This window comes from Phaenicophaeus curvirostris (genome assembly GCF_032191515.1).
Source record: "Phaenicophaeus curvirostris isolate KB17595 chromosome Z unlocalized genomic scaffold, BPBGC_Pcur_1.0 scaffold_52, whole genome shotgun sequence".
Classification (NCBI taxonomy): Eukaryota; Metazoa; Chordata; class Aves; order Cuculiformes; family Cuculidae; genus Phaenicophaeus; species Phaenicophaeus curvirostris.
The window spans coordinates 933,364-955,276 of NW_027206665.1; the positions used below are offsets into that span (position 1 = coordinate 933,364).

Consider the following 21,913-nt stretch of genomic DNA (forward strand, 5'->3'; position numbering starts at 1 on the left):
GTAATTTAATAGAATGTGCGATCAGTGGTGGAAAATGTATGTAAAGAGAAGGAGAGAAAAGAAAGATTTAAAATGTATGTGAAGAGAAGGAGAAAGAAAAAGGATTTAAAGTTAATATGTTTGTACCAAGTGTATAAGAAGCAGTGGTCATTGGATGTGTGTAAAAGGTTTAAGAAATAAAGGCATGTGCCTATGATTGGTAAACTTTTAAAACTCTAATCATCATATCAGAATGTTGCTGAAACGCAATAGAATAGTCTCCAGCTGCAATAAATGTGGTAGTTGGTCCTCCATTAATGTAATTGCTTTGATTATTTATTTTCTAGCTTGAACCATCCAAGCATTGATATGAAAACTATAGGATTAACACCTGGTTTATTTTTCAAGAGATTCAAGGAAGATTGTTCATTGTTCAACAGTTTGTGTGTGTGTTTGGTCCACTTTAACCTGGGGGAAAATATCTGAATATTTTTGAGGATGTTGCTTAAAATAGATGTGTGATTTTACAAAAAGAGGGGTTTGGTTTTTTCCTTTCACAATAAATTGATTCTAGTAACACTGCATTCCAGTGTCCCTTATCAGATCACCAACTGCTGGGCTCTGGCACAGACAATAGGGAATGGGATTTTTAGCAGATACTAATGAAAGCAAAGTTTAAGGGCCCAAAGGAGCTAACCCAGTATCCCTGAGACAATAGTCTTTGACATTAAAAGACTGCAAAGGAATAGAAAGCCCAATTGAAAATTCTTTACAGCATGGAACTATTAGTGGAATGCAAATCTCACTAGTGAAAAAGCTGCGTGGAACTCACCAAGTAGTACAGGACCTGAGAAAAATAAAAAGATTGTCAAAGATTTGCATCCTATAGTGAATCAAATTAAGAATACCCAGATATGGCTTACAGTGCTATATTTTAAAAAATGCATTATTTTGTCTGCCACTAGCCAAAGAAAGTCAAAAGCATTTGAAGGGGAGAGTCCTACCTCTGGTAGGAAACCCCATCTTGCTTCAACAGTGTTACACCAAGGTTTTAAGAATAGCCCAACAAATCTTGGAAATTAATTAGCACAAGAAACTGAAGCAGGGGATTCCCCCTTTAGAGATGGAATCCTTCTACAGTATATGGATGATTCGTTGATAGCAACTGAAAAAAGACCTGACTGCATTAAGCAGGCTGTAAGTTTGTTTAATTTTTTTTGATTTATTGGATATCGAGTTTCTCAACAGAAAGCCCAAATGGCACAAGAATGAGTGAGAAGCTTGAGATATAGACTGTCCAGGGAACAACGAGAACTGGGAACTGAATGGATGGAAGTCGTCTGTCAGACTCCACTCCCACAGATGGCAAAAGAACACAGAACCTTCTTGGGAATCACAGAATCATAGAATAGATTGAGTTGGAAGGGACCTGTGCCAGTGCCTTACCACTGTCATTCTGAAGAAATTCCTCCTTACGTCTAGTCTAAATCTGCCCCTTTCCAATTTATATCCATTCCCCCTAGTCCTATCACTACATGCCCTTATGAAAAAAAAACCCTTTCCAGATTTCTTGTAGGCTCCTTTCAGATTGCTATAAGATCTCCTCAGAGCCTTCTCTTCTTCAGGTTGAACAAGCCCAACTTTCTACGCCTCTCCTCATATGGGAGGTGCTCCAGCCCTCTAATCATCCTTGTAGCCTCCTCTAGACCCATTCCAACCGCTCCATATCCTTCTTATGTTGAGGATTCCAAAAAGGCACAGAAGTCGTTCTCTAAGGTAAGCTCTCAATCACGTCATCCCCCATCGTGTACTGAAATCGGGGATTGCCCCAACCCAGGTGCAGGACCTTGCACTTGGCCTTGTTGAACCTCATGAGGTTCTCACAGGCCCACTTCTCCAGCCTGTCCAGGTCCCTCTGGATGACAACCCGGCCTTCCACTGTGGCAGCTGCACCACTCAGCTTGGTGTCATCTGCAAACTTGCTGAGGGTGCATTCAGTCTCTCTGTCAATTTCATTGATGATGATATTAAACAGCACTGGTCTCAGTACGGACCCCTGAGGGACACCACTTGTCACGGATCTCCATCTGGACTTCGAGCTGTTGGCCACTACTCTCTGAATACAACCCTCCAACCAGTTTCTTATCCACCGAAACATCCACCCATCAAATCCATATCTCTCCAGGGCGTCACAAACCTGATCCTCCTCTACAGTGGGAGGGGCTTTACACTCCAGGTCATCATCTTGCTGTCCCATGATCAAGGAGGGGTGAGGAGAGCAGTTGTTAGTGAAGACTGAGGCAAAAAAGTTGTTGAGTACCTCAGCCTTCTCCTTGACTGTTGATACAAGGTCACCATTCCCAACCATCAGTGGGGGTTAACCTTCCTCTTCTGGGTGACACAGCTGTAGAAGCCCTTCTTGTTGGTCTTAACTTCCCTTGCCAAGTTTAGCTCCAGCTGCGCCTCAGCCTTCCTGATCTCATCCCTACACAACCAGGCAGTGTCCCTATACTCTTCCCAGGTTCCCTGTCCCTGCTTGCACTACCTGTGCACTGCCTCTTCTTCTTGAGTTTGACCAGCAGGTCTCAACTCAGCCACGCTGGTCTCTTACCTTTCCTGCCTGATTTCCTACATCTGGGGTCTGAGCAGTGTTGCGCTTTATGGAAAGCATCCTTAAATATTTGCCAGCACTGTTCTGCTCCCCTGTCCCTGAGGACCATGTCCCAGAGGGTCCTACCGAGTAACTCCTGGAAGAGCTGGAAGTCTGCTTTCCTGAAATTTAGGGCCCTGACTATACTCCTCACCTGTCCTATCCCTCAGGACCTTGAACTCCACCAGTGCATGATCACTGCAGCCCAGGCTGCCTCCAATCCTAATGTCACTGATGAGCTCACTTGTATTAGTGACCATCAGGCCCAGTATTGCATCTCCTCAGGTGGGGGTCTCTATTAGCTGGATTAAGAAATTATCTTCAATGCACTCCAGGAGTGTCCTGGATTGCCTACAGCTTGCTGTGCTACTTTTCCAGCATATGTCAGGGTGGTTGAAGTCCCCGAGTAGGATGAGAGCTTGGGAGTGTGAAGCCTCCTGTAGCTGGAGGAAGAAGGGTTCATCGGTTGGCTCTCCTTGATCAGGTGGGCCTGCAGTACACACCAGCCACATTGGTTCCTCCATCTTTTATTCTGACCCACAAGCTTTCAACCTGTTCGTCGCTACTCTTGAACAACAGCTCTTCACATTCTATTCCTTTTCTGAGATAGAGGGAAATACCTCCACCCCTCCTTCCCAGTCCATCCCTTCTGAACAGCCTGTAGCCATCAATATAGCCACACTCCAGTCATGGGATTCATCCCACCAAGTTTCCGTGATGGCAACTAGATCATATCTTTCTAGTAGCACGATAGCTTCCAGCTCCTCCTGCTTGTTACCCAAGCTTCATGTGTTTGTATAGAGTCAATTCAGCTGGGCTGTGGGTCGCATCACCTTCCTAGTGGACGCTTTATTACCTATAATGTGTTTTGGAGAAGTATCCTCCCTGACACCTGTCCTCCCAATGCTTGCCACAGGCTAGCTGATGTTATCCCCCTTCCCCTTCACATCTAGTTTAAAGCCCTGTTCATGAGCCCTGCAAGCACCTGGGCAAAAACCCTCCTCCCCCTCTGAGAAAGGTGGCTCCCATCCAATACTTGTCATCCTGGTGCTGTGTAGACCATCCCATTGTTAAAAACACCGAAGTTGTTGCACTGACACTAGCCATGGAGCCATGTATTAATTGACTGGACCCATTTGAGCTTTGCAATGTCACTACCCGTAACTGGAAGGAGGGAAGAAAAAATCACTTGGGCCCCAGATTCCCTCACTAGCCATCCCAAGGCCCTAAAATCTCTTTGAATCACCCTTGGGCTTCATACTGCAGCTTCATCCCCTCCCACATGGAGCAGCAGTAACAGGTAATAGTCTATAGTCCTCATCAGGTTGGGAAGTTCCCTGGCAACATCCCTTACTCAGGCTCCTGGGGGGCAGCAGGATTACCTGTGAGTGGGGACTGTTTGACATATTGAGCCCTCTGTCCACCTCTGTACAGAGCCTCCTACAACTATGACTCTCCTATGTGTCCTCGTAGCAGCTGTGGTAATATGGCATGTGTGCCATTGCGGTTTGTGCCCTTGCTCAGACCATAGAATCACAGAATCACTAGGTTGGAAAAGACCCACTGGATCATCGAGTCCAACCATTCCTATCAGCTACTAAACCATGCCCCTCAGCACCTCATCCACCTGTCCCTTAAACACCTCCAGGGAAGGTGACTCAACCACCTCCCTGGGCAGCCTGTTCCAGTGCCTAATGACCGTTTCCATGAAAAATTTTTTCTTAATGTCCAGCCTGAACCTCCCCTGGCAGAGCTTGAGTCCATTCCCTCTTGTCCTGTCCCCTGTCACTTGGGAGAAGAGGCCAGCTCCCTCCTCTCTACAACCTCCTCAAGAGAGACTGCACTAAAAAAAAATTAAAGAAAAGCATGCAATTGTGGAATTAAAGAAAAAGGCACCTTAGAAAGTCAGGCTGATAAGTCATATCCCAATTTATTGGATGATTGTAGGTGCATTATTCTCCACATTTTCTTCCAGTCCATGCTCCACATTGAGAGACTCAAATCTGTTCTGGAGAGACACCTGGGGAGGTGTGGGCAAGGAGGGGTTCATTTTCTGCCCCGTCAGTGGACTTGCTTCCACTCACTACTTCCTTTTGAGCCCTTGCCTACAACCTGATGAGGGGAAGATACCAGATCCCTTTGATCCCGGGCTTTTTCCTGTGGCTGAGTCTGCTCCTGTATCCTGGAGTGCAGGGTGTGGTTCCACCAGTCTATATCTAGCTCACTCTCCTTGATGCTCCTCAGTCTCTCTACTTCCTCTTTCAGCTCTGCCAACTGGCTGAGGTGGTAGTCCACCTGATCACACCTTATGCAGCCACTGCCCTTGATGCTCTCTGTTTCCAGTGCAAGCTGGTGGCGCTCCATGCAGCCTGAGACCTGGACGGCTACGTGCTTTCCTGGGAGCTCAGTCTGGACTGACACGTCCCTTCCGGCAGGTGCGGAGAATGCAGCCCTTGCCGGGAGGACACCATGGCTGGGCTCCCTTTCACCAACCAAACTTAACTCCTGAGCATGGAGAGTGTGCCCTCCCTGTGCGCCCTGCCTTGCACAAACCAATCTCGCAAACTGACTGTTCGAGCCTGCCCCTCTGACGAGGCCCGCCCCTGTTTGTGCACTCCTGTTCGCGGGTCTCCCTGGAGACTGTTTAAATCTCCCGTGGTCTGACCGCTTCTGTGACCACCCCACCCCGCGTCAGCGCCACATGGGAGCCTGTGCTTCTGTGAGTCTGCAGCCACCCACTGGGCTCCCTTCGGTGTTCCTGGGCTTCCCTCGCTCTGGCAAGCCCCTCTTTGCCTCGATCTCGTGCCCGGCTGCAGCACTTACCGTGTCTGCCGCCAAACTGCGTTGATAAACCATGACAGGTTGGTGCCGCTTATGGCCATTATTTGAACTTTTAAAACCAACCCTCTCCAACTGGCATGGTCTAAGGGAGTTAAAATACATTTGAGATACTTGAAAAGGCACTTTGGACCAAAAGATGCCTCATCTGGATTTCTAAAATACCAAGCCATCCTGGTCAAGTCAGATGATATCGAAATTGAAGTAACTGACATTGTGAACCCAGCTTCTTTTCTCAGTGGAACAACAACCAAACCACCAACACATGACTGTCTTGAAACATAGAAGCTGTGTATTCCAGCAGACCAGATCTGAAGGAAGAACCTCTGGAGGATGCACAAGATTCCTGATTTTCAAACGGAAGTAGCCTTATCCAGCAAGGTACCAGGAAAGCTGGTTATGCAGTAACTACTAGTGACAAGGTAATTGAATCCCAACCATTACCTGCTGGGACTTCGACTCAAAAGGCTGAAATCATTGCCTTGACCAGAGCCTTAGAACTGGTGAAAAAAAAAATATATACGGACAGATTCTAAATATGCCTTTGGAGTCATTCATGCTCCCGGAGTGATTCGGAAAAGATCGAGGGCTATTGACAGCACAAGGAAAACAGATTAAACATACTGAAGAAACACTTTGCCTGTTGGAGGCAGTACAATTACCAACCAAAGTCACCATCATGCACCGTTGAGGGCACCTGAGAGATAACACTGACCAGGAAACAGGTAATAGATTGGCTGATTATGAGGCTAAACGGGTGGCAGAAAGAATGCAAGAAGGACAAATTTCAGCTCTAATCCTAGATAACAGAGATGAAAACTTAGAAAATAAGGAAGATATTAGATACTCCAACTCCAATTGGGAATTAATATAAGAACTTGGAGGACAGGTCCCTTCCCAGGGGTGGGCACAATTAAAGTAAATTAATACATGGCTCCGTTACTGGTGTCACCGCAACAACTTTGGGTCTTTTGATAATGGGATGGCCATTTGCTCTTCAAGGTGTTACTCAGTAGGACACCCTGGGACATGGTCCTCTGGGACAAGAGAGCGGAACAGACCTGGCAAATATTTAAGGATGCTTTCCATAAAGTGCAAGACTGCTCAGTCTCCAGATGTAGAAAATCAGGCAGGAAAAGGAAGAGACCAGCGTGGCTGAGTCAAGACCTTCTGGTCAAACTCAAGAAGAAGAGGGAACTGCACAGGCAGTACAAGCAGGGACAGGGAACCTGGGAAGTGTATAGAGACATAGGGATGAGGTCAGGAAGGCCAAGGTGCAGCTGGAGCTGAACTTGGCAAGGGAAGTGAACACTAACAAGAATGACTTCTACTGGTACGTCAATCAAAAGAGGACGGTTAAAGAGAACATACCCCCGCTGATGGTTGGGAATGGTGACCTTGTATCAACAGTCAAGGAGAAGGCTGAGGTACTCAACAACTTTTTTGCCTCAGTCTTCACTAACAACTGCTCTCCTCACCCCTCCTGGGTCATAGGACAGCAGGATGGTGGCCAGGGGTATAAAGCCCCTCCCACTGTAGAGGGGGATCGTGTTCGTGACCACCTGAGGAACCTGAACATATGGTCTATGGGACCTGATGAGATGCATCCCGGAGTCCTGAGGGAATTGGCCGATGTGGTTGCCAAGTCACTCTCCATGATATTTGAAAAGTCATGGCAATCAGAAGTCCCTGGTGACTGGAAGAAGGACAACATTGTGCCCATTTTTAAAAAGGGTAGAAAAGATGACCCTGGGAACTACCGACCTGTCAGCCTCACCTCTGTGCCTGGGAAGATCATGGAACAGATCCTCCTAGAAGCTATGCTAAAGCACATGGAGGACAGGGAGGTGATTAGTGGCAGCCAGCATGGCTTCACCAGGGGCAAGTCCTGTATGAACAACCTAGTAGCTTTCTATGATAGGGTAACCATCTATGATGGGACACAGGAAAACCAACGGATGTGATTCATCTGGATTTCTGTAAAGCCTTTGATACAGTCCCCCACAAAATCCTTCTCTCTAAATTGGAGAGATATGGATTTGATGGGTGGATGGTTCAGTGGATAAGAAACTGGTTGGATAGTCGTATTCAGGGAGTAGTGGTCAACGGCTCGAAGTCCAGATGGAGATCCATGACAAGTGGTGTCTCTCAGGGGTCTATACTGGGGCAAGTGCTGTTTAATACCTTCATCAGTGATATAGACAGTAAAATCTAGTGCACCGTCAGCAAGTTTGCAGATAACACTGAGTGGTGCAGTTGTCACCCCAGAAGGATGGGATCTAATCCAGAGGTACCTAGACAAGCTGGAGAAGTGGGCCTGTGTGAACCTCATGAGGTTCAACAAGGCCAAGTGCAAGGTCCTACACCTGGGTTGGGGCAACCCACAGTTATAATACAGGACGGGGAATTACATGATTGAGAGCTGCCCTGCAGAGAAGGACTTGGACGTGTTGGCTGATGAGAAGCTTGAGATGAGCCCGCAACGTGCACTCACAGCCCAGAAGGCCAACCGTATCCTGGGGTGCAACAAAAGAAGCATGACCACCAGTTCAAGGGAGGTGATTCTGCCCCTCTATTCCTCTCTTGTGAAACCTCACCTGGAGTATTGTGCCCAGTTCTGGAATCCTCAGCATCAGAAGGATATGGAGTTGTTGGAACGGGTCCAGAGGAGGGCTACAAAGATGGAGCACCTCCCATACGAGGACAGGCTGAGAGAGTTGGGCTTGTTCAGCCTGGAGAAGAGAAGGCTCCGAGGAGACCTTATAGCGACCATCTAGTACCTGAAGGGGGCCTACAAGAAAGCTGGGGAGGGTCTGTTCACAAAGGCTTGTAGTGATAGGTCTAGGGGCTATGCCTATGTATTGGAGGGGCAGATTCAGACTAGACATAAGGAGGAATTTCTTCACAGTGAGGGTGGTGATGCACTGAAATAGACTGCCCGAGGAAGTTATGGCTGCCCCATCCCTGGAGGTGTTTAAGGCCAGGTTGGATGGGGCCTTGGGCAGCCTCATCTAGTGGGAGGCGTCCTTGCCCATGGCAGGAGAGGTGGAATTAGATGATCTTCAAGATCCCTTCCAACTCAAACTATTCTATGATTCTATAATATCCTGGGATTTGCATATACCTTAGAAGCCTCAGTCTAGTGGGAAAGTGGAGAGAATGAATTATACTTTGAAGTTGTAGTTGAGTAAAATGTCAGGAATCCTGGGTAAAAGCTCTACCTTTAGCATTATTAAGAATTTGAATTCAACCTTGACCAGGAGGCCTTAGCCCATATGAGATATTGTATGGGAGGTCTTAGCAGATGCCATATGTCCCAGGAGATATCACAGTTAAAGGGAATTTGGACATTAATAAGTATTTGATATCTTCAAGAAAGACTCTCCAGGAACTACAGAAATTCGTGACTATTAACAAATCCCTAGAGCTTGATGCACCAACGCATCTGGAGAACAGGCCTTATGAGGAACGGCTGAGAGAGGTGGGGTTGTTCAGCCTGGAGAAGAGGAGGCTGAGGGAAGACCTCATTGCTCTCTACAACTACCTGAAAGGAGGTTGTGGAGAGGAGGGTGCTGGCCTCTTCTCCCAAGTGACAGGGGACAGGACAAGAGGGAATGGCCTCAAGCTCTGCCAGGGGAGGTTCAGGCTGGACATTAGGAAAAAAATTTTCACAGAAAGGGTCATTGGGCACTGGAACAGGCTGCCCAGGGAGGTGGTTGAGTCACCTTCCCTGGAGGTGTTTAAGGGACAGGTGGATGAGGTGCTAAGGGGCATGGTTTAGTGTTTGATAGGAATGGTTGGACTCGATGATCCGGTGGGTCTCTTCCAACCTGGTTATTCTATGATTCTAGGATCTGTTCCAGCCTGGAGACTGGGCATATATCAAGTCCTGGGACATGGAACCATTAACTCCTAGGTGGAAAGGACCATTCCAAGTACTTTTAACTACATTCACAACCGTGAAGCTAGCTGGAAAAGGACCCTCGATTCATCATTCACGGATTAAGAGGGTTCCTGCTTTATGGACTGTGGAACAATGATCCCCAACTGCTCACCATATGGGAATCAAGCAGGTACCGAAGCCTGAGTGGAAAATCCAACTGGACTCAGGGAACCCACTAAGGATAAGGATTCAAATAATTAGATAACGATGAATTTTAGGGTTATGTTTCAAATGACTGTCATTACAATGATAACTGTGGGTAAAGGGAGAGATTGGAATGACAACAGCATATCAAAAACTGATAAAAGATATTGATAAAATGAATAGACTCTCTAGCATGATAGCCTGCTTCACGTGCCACATTCCACCTCAGATCCCATATCCTGGGGAATTATTCCATTAAATTTTACAGATCTTCAAAAATTGGATAATGTCACCAAAGCGCTAAAAGAGGCGAACGCAAGCTATTATTTAGATAGCGAGAACCAGTGCAGACAAAGAGGGAGGGGCGTACTGCAGGTTACAACACCTTGGAGGCTGAGAAGTAACAGGATTGGTTTGGCGCATCATGCTAACACTCCTTGCCCAAAGGGGTCCACCCCATTAGACCATCATTTCTTCGACTGGGTTGCAGGGTACAGTGAGACACAAGTTGCTGCTGCATTAATGACCCTGTGTGTTACCAACCGCAGCAGTGATGTGACTGAAGTATCAGAATGTAATATCTTGAGAAAAATCTCTGGAACTTGGGATAAAAAGTTACAAGGAGATTGGAGATACATTTCTCCCCTGAACTGGTGCTTTGGATGGGGAAAGAAAGATAAATTTAATTACAGCAAGTTGTCATGGAACTGTACCCAGAAAATCACATGTAACCTTGTCAGGGGCAGATGTGATAATAACAGCCTTCCTTTGATTATAAAATGAGCATTAGGATTACAAGCCTGGATCAACACTTCCAGCTGCTCACAGGTTGAAGTGCCAGCCCCTGGGTACAGTGTATGGGTATTGGGAAATGAGCCTTGGACTACCAGATTATTGTTTACTGAAGAAAACATGCCTGTAAACTTAGGCCTCCTGACACTGTAACTGCAAGGGCTTCCTTGTCACAAACTTTAGTGTTATTGTCATAATAGGGATCACCTTCTCAGTATTATTGTGCAAATGCATAGTTTTGAAAAGGATCATAGTTCTAGAACACATATAGATAAACAATGTTGGTGTTATTCTGCCTTGCTTGTTATCCAGTGGGAAGAAGGGCGATGTGGACCTTTAGATGAGAATCAAAGGTCCAAAAAGAAAAGGAGGGATTTGATACAAGAAGTAGTTACTATTACAAAAGTGGAATATTTTTGATTTAAGCTAAAGTAGAGTTAAGTTTCATCTAAGCAACTGTATTTTTTTTTTTGAAAATTAGACAGAATGTCCCTCTGATAGCATGTTTTCTTTAAAATGGTGTTGCATCTTCTTCTGTAATCACCTCTATTTGGAGCTTTCTTCTTATCTCAAAGCCAAGGTCAGGCAGAGAGCTGGAGCCAGCTCCAAATCAGCAGGAGTTTTGACTGTTGCAAAGTTCATAACATTAAAATTAGACCTTGGAAAGTAATAGAACATGCATAAGATTTCTGGGAAAATTTATACATAAGCACGTAAGTGGGAAATATAGCCTGTAACCATCTTTCGTCTCATTGCACATGATTGATGGAGATCACTCCTGCATGTTGCCCAGGTCTGAGAAAGGATGCTTGCTTTCTATAACTCCAAAATGAGTCTTAGAGTGTTTTACCTGCCAGCATTTTCGGTATCAGGATAACCTTTGCATCCTGCAATTCTCAATGCCCAGGGAAGGCTACTTCATTTAACGGGTAAAAACATTAAAGTGTCTATTAAACTTGGACTGGGTACTTCTATGTACATGAGTTTACCACCTTGGATGATTAATTACACATTCATTTTTCTTTTCAAAATCTGACTAATAACAAATTAGCCATCATAGCCTTTGGCATTATGTGCTAGGAAAGTGTAGCCCCAAAACTCTGTGTCTATAAACAACTGCATAAAGTCCACAGGACTTGTCCCCTTTAAACTCCTGTTCTCCTTCAGTTTTCTTTCCACCCCTTCTTCATCCCAAAGGGCACCTGGAGCTGACTCCATGGCAAAAGAATAGGAATGGTTGGACTCGATGATCCGGTGGGTCTCTTCCAACCTGGTTGTTCTATGAAAAAAATAGTTTGGGATGTGTCCCAGTTTCTTGTATGCATTCCATGTTGTAGATGATGTAGTCCTGCCCTGCTTCTACAGTTTTGATCTCATGCACTGGTCCATTATAGATCTGTTCATAGCACATTGTACCCTTCTAGCCTTTATATTCACGATGCTTTTCTACATAAGCCTTGCACTTCTCACAGAAAATCATAGCCAAACAATTAGTTTGTTCTTTAATAGACAGGGCTGTGAATGGATAGTACTCAGTGAAAGGACAGCTGTGTTGCATCCAAAGCAGCATCATTTAGTTTTTAGGATGTCACCTACATACTACTGTAGCATGGGCCCTCAGATGTCTTTGCTTTCAGCAACATCAATCATGCAGTTTGTTTGTAAATTATCTTGACAGCTAATTTTACTCAACAACATTCAAGCACTGCATGTGCCATTATCTCTATGGATATTGCATAGTCTAATTGTTAAAATCTATCTTGGTTAGCATATTCATAATGAATTGAGCATCTTTATTTTCTTTTTGTGAGTTAACAATTATTTGGATTTTCCAAGGTAGGTTTATACAATTGCTGCCCGTGGGCTACAGCTTCCTCCAGGATACATATATCTGCTCCACCATGGACCTCCATAGGCTGCAGACAGAAAACCTGCATTACACCATGGTCTTCTCACTGGGCTGCAGGGCAATCTCTGCTCTGGCTCCTAGAGCACCTCCTCATCCTCTTCTTCACTGACCTTGGTGTCTGCATTGTTTGTCTATGTCTACATAAACATTGTTGGGTTTATGTTTATATTAGACATGGAAATTCCACTCCTACTACATAGGTGATCCAACACAAAAATACCCCAAGACTAACCCTATAGCTTGGGAACCAAGAATGGGAGGAGAGATACAAAGATTGTTAAAGAACATGTTCTAACTCATCACAGCAAGACAAGGCTCAGCTCGATCACTTCACACAGTACTAGTGGACATGTGTTCAAATACAGATGTTTTTTTACCCTTGGTCACAATATCTCAGCATATATCAACCCACATTACTTCCTCTGGGGAGCAATCTTTAGCTAATAACATCTCTGTGCTTGAGCACTCACCCTATTTGCCAGATCTGGCCCCCTCCTATCAAAGATCAAGTTGGTGGTCAAAGGAATCCATTTTTTTTTTGGTAGAAGATGTAAAAGCAAAAACAATGGAGATCCTCAACAGCCTTTCAGACAATGATCTGCAGAATTGCTTTGAACATTGGCAGCATCATACACAGCTGTATGTCGATGCAGAACGGAACTATTTTGAAAATTATTGTAGTTGATTTTCTTAACTTGTTAAATAGTTACAGGTACAGTCTCAGGTTTTTCTGTGTTGGACCTCGTGTGCTGAGGCCACTGTTTTGGACAATGTCATGAATCCAAGTTTTTCATATTGCCCTGTGATTGGCTGGCTGCCATTTTTGACACCTGTATACCCATGTGTTCTCAGAGCATCCTCTGACTGACTGTTCGTTTCTTTTGGGCCATGAAGTGCTCATGTTTGAAAACATACATATCTATGCATCCTGTTTATTTGCACTTTATATATATTATTTATACATAGATGTAGAACATTTTTTCTATCTATATACACACACAGGTAGATAGATGCTCTATATACAAGTACATATACACATAAAGATTACTAAAAAATAAAAGTTTAAATGTGAATAGAAAGTAATTAAACTAAGTCAACACACACATCTCCTTTTAAAGGTCTTCTGAACAAGCTTTAACATGTTTGGGATTGGGGGAAATGCCAAAAGGAGGGGATAGGGGGTGGGGCACAAACAAGTCAGAGCATGCCTGAGGGCTACAGACACCCTCCTAGGAGGTCAACCAAGGGGCCCCTTTGCAATCCCCACCCCATGCAAAGAACAGACCAATCCTGTGAGCCAGATTGAGAGGCCTCCTACATCCAGCCCCAGCCCAACAGAATGAGAATGCACTATTATTGGGGCAGATTCTGAACAGTGTATCTGCTACAAGATGCAGGCAAAACCATTGAAAAAGGAAAACCAGGACAAAACACCAACTTCAGAAGAATGTGTGCATGGGGACAATAAGAAAAAGCAGCCAAGGGATTCCCCACAAAAGACCACATAAACCAGAAGAACTAGCCCATAGGCCCATGAATGGGAAACTGTCTTGAGGCAAGTCTCACACAGAGAAGGTAGGTGGTGGCAGGATCTCCCTTTGCCCATGGCTGTGGGAAAAAAAGTATTTGGGTTATATGGCAAGGTTAGAGGGTTTTTTTGTTCGTTTGTTTATTGGGGGGTGGGGGGGTGGGGTGGGTACTACAGGGGTGGCTTCTCTGAAAAAACACTAGGGGCTGCCCCCATGTCAGACAGCTCCAAGATGGAGCTGCTACTGGCCAAAGCTTAGCCAAATCTGTGAAGCTGGTGGCACCTCTGTGATAATATTTTTTTAAAGGGTAAACAAAAAACCTATACAGCAGCTATGAGGGAGAGGAGTAAGAAAAATGTAAGAGAAACAACTATGCAGAAACCAAGGTCACTGAAGGATGGGGAAGGAGGTGCTACAGGTGCTGGAGCAGAGATTCCCTTGCAACCTGTAGAAAAGATAATGGTGATGGAGGTTGTGATCACGCAGCCCACAGAGCACCACATTGGAGCAAACATCTACACTGCAGCCCATGGAAAACGTCAAGCTGGAGCAAGCTCCTGGCAGGAAATGCAGCCCATGGAGAGAAGCCTAAGCAGGAGCAGGTCATCTGCCAGAAACTGCAGCCTGTGGAGGACCCACGCTGGAGTGGTCTGTTCCTGAAGGACTGTACCCCATGGAAAGGGCACATGCTGGAACAATTCTTGAAGGACTGTATTATGTGAAAGAGACCCCATGCTGGAGCAGGGGAACAGCATGAAGAGGAAGGAGCAGCAAAGGTGAAGTGTTATGAACTGACTGCAACCCCCACCCCGCCGTGCCACTCGCAGGAGGAGGAGGTAGAAATTCAGGAGCGAAGGTAAGCCTGCGAATAAGGAGGGGTGTGTGTGTGGGGGTGTGTGTTTATTTTTGTTTTGCACTACCCTACTCTATTATTAATTGGCAATAAGTTAACCTTCCCCAAGTTGACTGTTTTGCCCGTGATGGTAATTGGCAAGTGATCTCCCTGTCCTTATCCAGATCAAAATGAGCTTTTCATCTTGTTTTCTCCCCCCTCCTGCTGAGGAGTGAGAGCATGGCTTGGGAGAGGCACTTCCAGCCAGCCAAGGTTAACTCACCACAGCTATATACCTCATTCACCAAAGACGGCATCCGCACTTATGCTTCCAAAACAACAAATATTTTAGCTTTACACCAGACAGGTATTATTTGCAATGTATAATTTAACCACCCAGTCCCCTCATGGACACAGTAAGATTTTTCGTCAAGTGCAGGATCTCAGGGAGTGGGGCAGCAGCAGACACCTGCATTTGGGGACAATATGTTCTAGGATTGCTGAGCGCTTCACAGGTTTAATGAGTAGCAAGGTTATACACTCCAACTAATGAACATTTGTAGCTAGCCAGTTGGCTCATACTTTTTACAAACTCAACCATTTTTCACATGTGCAAACAAGTTGTTCCATGAGCAACAGAACCAAAAGAGCATGGTTTCCTTTGCATTTTTACCTTTACTTTCCTCAATTGTAGTAACACTATCATACCCACTCTTGATATCTCCAGTTCTCACCCAAATCTCGACACTTTCCCTAGCTGAGTCCACATGACCTAACTACAAGCTGGGCAAGAGGCAGTCATTGCTTACATAACTGGTTGCCAAAAGCTAACCAGAACAGGTTAGTCTTGAGCTCATCATACCATCTCACATACTTATTTAGGTCCCTTCTCTACCTTCATTCGGTCTTCTAAAAAAAAAAAAAAAAAAAATTAAAGAAAGCACATAAGAATTCCATTTCTCTATAGAATTCCATTAGCTCATAGCTAATTAACATTTTTCCAACTAGCCTGTACCTAGAGACAGCACCTGAGAATTACATTTGTGACTATAAAGAATAATCTCTAAAAAGAATTTGTCAAGTGCAAAAACCAAGTACAATTTAATCAAGTTCTCTGAAGCAGACATATCCCTACAGACTCTTGAACTCAATGAAAGGAGATATTTTAGAGTTTACATGAAGAAAACAAGCTTGCATTGGGAGGGGAAGTGTTTTTGTTTGGGGTTTTTTTCCTCCCCTTCACCCCTCACAGGACCAACTCAACTTTCACTTTAAATGAAGTTTTCTTTCTGATAGAAAAAGGAGAATGACATTGCTTAACCAAGTCACTGCTCTTTTATTCTCTTCTGCAACATGCCTGTAAGACTTTCAGGCCATGTAATGACAAATTTAATTCAAATCTTCAATAACAAATAAACATTTCCATCTCCTAAATTCTCACCACAGGGAATATTTTATATGCTAGCAATTTAAACACAGAAGTATTCATTCAGAAGATTAACAGAAACTACTGCATACAGTATCTGTTTCAATAAACAATAAAACACAATAGTGCCTATCACAATAGCAAGGGCTAGTTTTAATGCAATGCAAACCCATCCTCTCCACCCTTTGACTGCATTAACTACTTCAACATAGCAAGTATATTTAGAACAAAGCCTGTGAGCCTTGACTTTTAGCTTCCCAAGAATCTCTCTTTTGGTAAAATTATTTACCCTAGAGACAAGACTCCAATACAAGTCCTGTAACAAGTAATAGATTCTGGAATTAGGCAGTATCTTTCTAACTGATAACTTATTTAAATCAGACATTCTCATCTAACATTACTAAGTCAGTTTTCTCTGGCCTCCCTTCAAACCTAATAGAGTAACTATCCCAGCACAAGGAGGTAGTCTGAACTCTTACTCAACCATTTTTCCTAGTAATATCAAAAAGGAAACCATTTAAACCACAGGACATTCAAGAATATCAATATTCTGAAATCCATTGCATCACCAAATACTGCTGATGCTGGCTTCCATTTAGTATCTCTGTCTCAAACTATGTACCAGTTGGACCACTATCCCAATATGAAAGGATAGAGTTATATATACACACATATAAAAGAACTGGAATATTCTACACCCACATTCTTGCAAGATCTCATTACATTTGCAGTGTTTTTCAAAATGTACATCCACTTTACAGATCATATCTAGCTTGAAGTTTCCATGCAAATATTTTTAATGTATTTCTGAAGTAGCTTCCTGGAGAGTATAACATTTTGGTCTAAAATGACTTAAGCCCAGAAGGATCATTATGCACATGAGATGTCAAAATTAAAATGAATGTTATGTTTAAACAGCATCTGATTATTTTTTTTATTTTAACTTTCTCATGCACAATTTTAATTTTAAGAAACATATGTAGATATATGTTAAGAAACATATATAGGACTCCTGAAAAATACCAAAGCAAAACACTTCCAAAGGAACATTCTAGAGCACACGTGGGTAATGAAACAGAACTTCTAGATTTAGGTTTCTCAGTCACCCATATTTCACACCCAGAGGGCAAAAAAAACAACTAAACTGATTTGAGAATATGCATACAAATAATTAGAGTATACAACATTTCCCAAAACAAAAATATGTGAACTAGCAAAGAACATGCAAGTATTATACAACCATAGTATTAAAGTATCAAGTTTTCTGCAGTTTCTCCATAGGAGATTCTGAAACAAAATCAATTACTTTTCAGCAATAAACTGATTGCCACGTTATTCCATAACAGGCTGCCCAGGGAGGTGGTTGAGTCACCTTCCCTGGAGGTGTTTAAAAGACGGGTGGATGAGGTACTGAGGGGCATGGTTTAGCGACTGATGGGAATGGTTGGACTCGATGATCCAGTGGGTCCTTTCCAACCTAGTGATTCTATGATAACACCACATCTCACTAACAAATCCAGCATTTGTAGAAAACAAACAGAACTTGGTAGTAGAAAACCAGGCTGTTCAATAAATACTCGAGGGGAAGTGCAACACAAACCACAAACATTCTTTTTTTTATTTACCAGTACTATTTCAATTCCTGCTTCTCACAGGACTTGAAAAACCTAAGCCATACACAGCATCAAACCCCCATATCTGTATAATTCAGGTCATTTAGCAAAGAATACACCCACTCCATTCTAACTAGAGACAGATTCTTTCCCTTTCCCAACAGTAAAGGCTTAATCAATACAAAGCCGTTAATAGGTCTCTCCCAAACCTCACCACCACATCTCCACAAACGTTCCTTATCACCCTGCTGAGCTACACACCCACAGTAATGCAAGGTCTCCGTGCAAACCTGAGTACAAATCCGTTGGTAGAAGGCAAGAGCACACAAACCAGGCACTCAGAAAGAAAAAAAGCGCTACCGCTCCTCCAGAAACCAGGAAGCGTAATAGATCGAATAGGAAAGGGAGGGGAAAACAGAAGAGGGGGTGGGAGGGAAGTTGTTTGTGTGGCTTTTTTTAAAGGAAAAGACAGCTGACACCTTTCCCCTTGACGGGCAGAAGCTACCCTTGAGCACGAAAAAGGAAGGTAGGGATAAGGAGGAAAGAAAAACAAAAAAACTCCTCCTATTAAAATACTGTCGAACCCACCAAGACAATAACGTGCATTTTCTGCATCAGAAAATGTTCAAGCACAGCCTGCCCACACCTGATGCGGTGTCGTGTCGTGTCGTGTCCGGTCCGGTCCGGTCCGCCCCCCCCCTCCCCCCCAACACCGGAGGGTGGCAGACTGACCTGTTTATAAATAGCAGCGACGGCAATGAAGAGAAGATGAGCAACGCTGTACCCGGCTGTTAAGAGAAAGAGGAGCAGGAATCTTTTATCTTCGGGGGTTGATTCCCGTCCCCTTTTACTTTTTCCCTACCCCTGCCAAAAAAAAAAAAAAAGAGAGAGACAGAGAGAGAGAAAAGAAAAATATACTTTCTGGCTTTCGTCTCTCCCCCCCCCCCCCCCCCCCGTCTTCCGACTGAGTTTAAAACAAAGGGACGGAAACAGCCGAGTGCGGACCGAATAAACCCGAGTGAGTGTGTCATGCATATAGCGCATGCGCACTGTGCGTACACATACACTCAAATCTATATCCTTGCCTCTCTCGAGATATGGGATTAGTTTCGCGTCATCCGTTCCTCCTGTCCCACTCTGTTATGCGTATGCTGAAAGGGGAGCAGTGTCTTTCTGGTTCCCCCCCTAAGCTCGGGTTGGAGAATACCTCTCTGCAGTACTCTGCATTTCTCCCTAGGGTGGCCCCTGTGGGATCCCAGCCCAGTATTGCTCCTTCATGCATGCACCCTTTTTTTTAGGTAACATCCTTGTATGCTATCTTTTTGTCAAGATGGGAATGATTGGGTGAGGGGTGAATTTACCCAGAAATAGCCCTTATGCAACGCATGCTTTTCCACTGCCCCATTTAGCTTTCTCAACATACAGACATGCACCCCTGGCACTGCTTCGTCCGAACCTGCACCTTCTGCACATGCAAAGACAAGCACCCCAGAACATTCCTCACCAAACCTGCACATTTCCACATACAGGGACACATCACTATCACAAATTATGTGATAAACAGGGACAGACATTTTATGCATGACCCTTCTAACATCTTCCTCACATACAAGGGATTAATCCCTCATATTCTTAAAAATTTATGGGATGTATGTACCTAATGATCCTCCCCCTGATTTTAATTTCAGTCACAGAAATATTAGCTGCTCTTAAAAATAGTCAGGTTTAGCTTAGAATATTGCAATTACTAAATATATGAAAAACTTCAAATTAAAATACACTTCTTGCAAATTATAAATATGCTTATGTAAGCATGGGAGTTGCCCTCAGCTAAAGATGCAAAACTAAAGTAAACATTCCTTCTATAGAAGCTAGTTCCTTTCTTAGTTTCTATATTGGGAGCTTTGCTGAATAAGAAGTTAAAAATAATATTTTGGTTTCTGGCATATACCTCCTTTCTAGGGTCCCTAATAACATAGCTGCAATCACTGACATTTTCTTTATAGAATTATTTAGGTTATAGAGCTGTCTGTAACTGTCCTGAAGTGGTATCATAATATTTTGTTAAATATATAAGACATTTTTCAAGTGAGAAGCATAGAGACATGGAATAAAAAATTAACAGAGTAGCAGAAAGGAGAATGATGATGGAGCATAACATCAAATATTGACACTCTTCTTTCGATCTGACTAATCCTTGCAATCTTTTGATATCATTAACCCATATATATATTAAAACCACACAGGTGTTCAAAGTGCCTCTTAAATCTCCCTGGGGAACACATAAAATGTTTGTTGTTTCCTCCACCCCCACTACCTGCAAGGGTGATGCGGCATATTTCCTCATCTGAAGTGGCTAGCTCTGGGCTCAGAATGTGAGAGAGTCAAGTAGAATCATGCCTCTTCTCACTGTCTATCACAGAATCACAGAATGGTTGAGACTGGAAGGGAACTCTGGAGATCATCTTGTCTACCTCCGCAGCTCAAGCAGGGCCACCCAGTACAATGCCCACATGACTTTTGATTAACTCCAAGGATGGATGTAGCGATTAAGGCACAGACCCCACCCATGAGGCGACAAACAAGATCACTTTATTAAGTGGACACAAACCTTATATAGTGTTTCTGTACCCAGTCAGCAGCTACCCCAGTGAATTCCCACCTATGAGAATCCCGCAGTTACAGTGATAGAGTGAAACCCAGTATTTACCACAGATGTGCCCCTTATCTTCATGTTTTCCGTCTAATACATTCTTTTCTTATGAACTCACAGATCTTGGTAAAGATTCCAAGGTCTCAACAAGCGAGCAAGCATAAGAACACCAGCCGTTTGCTCTGCGCTTGCTGCTAATAACACGGGTATGCCAAGGCATCGGCCGCTTGTCCCAGCATACACGCAACAGTGGAATCCTTTATGCCTGCAGATGGAGACTCCATGATGTCCCTGGACAATCCCTTTGAGTGCTCAGTCACATTCACTGGCACCATCTTCTTTGCACCTTCCCTTCAGGTATTTATATACATTGATGAGTTCCCCCTGAGGCTTCTCTTTTTCTTCTCTAAGCTAAACAGTCCCTACTCTCTCAGTCTCTCCTCATAGGAAAGATACTCCAGTTCCTTAACCATCTTCATGGCCCTTTATTGGACTTCCTAGTATGTCCGTGTCTCTCTTGTACCAGGGAGTCCAGAACTGGACACAGGACTCCAGGTGTGGCTTCACAACTGCTGAGTAGAGGGGAAGGATCACATCCCTCGACCTGCTGGCAGAAGTCCACCTGATGCAGCCATTAGCTGTGACTACCATTAGCCTTCTTTGCAGGCTCCTGTTCAAATTGCTCTCTATTTGGACCCCCAGTTCCTTTTCTGTGACCCTGTTCCCTCTGGATGGCAGCACAACCCTCTGCTATATCAACTAATCCTCCCAGTTTTCATAGAATCACCACATTGGAAAAGACCCACCGGATCATCGAGTCCAACCATTCCTATCAAACACTAAACCATGCCCCTCAGCGCCTCATCCACCCGTGCCTTAAACACCTCCAGGGAAGGGGACTCAACCACCTCCCTGGGCAGCCTGTTCCAGTGCCCAATGACCCTTTCTGTGAAGAATTTTTTCCTAATGTCCAGGCTAAATCTCCCCTGGTGGAGCTTGAGGCCATTCCTCTTATCCTGTCCCCTGTCACTTGGGAGAAGAGGCCAGCACCCTCCTCTCTACAAACTCCTTTCAGGGAGTTATAGAGAGCAATGAGGTCACCCCTCAGCCTCCTCTTCTCCAGGCTAAACAAGCCCAGCTCTCTCAGCTGTTCCTCATAAGGCCTGTTCTCCAGCCCTCTCACCAGCTTTGTTGCTCTTTGGACTCGTTCCAGAGCCTCAACATCCTTCTTGTGGTGAGGGGCCCAGAAATGAACACAGTACTCGAGGAGCGGTCTCACCAGTGCCGAGTACAGAGGGAGAATAACCTCCCTGGACCTGCTGGTCACACCGTTTCTGATACAAGCCAAGATGCCATTGGCCTTCTTGGCCACCTGGGCCACTGCTGGCTCATGTTCAGTTGGCTGTCAACCAACACCCCCAGGTCCCTCTCCTCCAGGCAGCTTTCTAGCCAGATTTCTCCTAGTCTGTAGCACTGCATAGGGTTGTTGTGCCCCAAGTGCAGGACCCGGCATTTGGCCTTGTTAAACCTCATGCCATTGGACTCAGCCCATTGGTCCAGCCTGTTCAGATCCCTTTGAAGAGCCTCCCTACCCTCCAGCAGATC

At 44.5% G+C, this 21,913-nt stretch overlaps 1 protein-coding gene across 4 annotated transcripts in view; it reads right to left on the minus strand.

Annotated features, from left to right (window-relative positions):
• LOC138733857 (polycomb group RING finger protein 3-like) overlaps window positions 1-18,739 on the minus strand; it is a 121,608-nt gene extending 102,869 nt beyond the window's left edge. For 3 of the 4 annotated variants that reach the window (XM_069881361.1, XM_069881360.1, XM_069881362.1), the window contains exons 1-2: window positions 18,721-18,739; window positions 18,388-18,519 (exon numbers count right to left, since the gene is read on the minus strand). The gene's annotated coding sequence lies outside the window, so the exon portion shown is untranslated. Of the gene's footprint in view, window positions 1-17,945; window positions 18,026-18,387; window positions 18,520-18,720 lie in introns of those variants that run through there. The other variant, XM_069881363.1, reaches the window with a different exon arrangement.
• Between the last annotated feature and the right edge of the window lie 3,174 nt (window positions 18,740-21,913).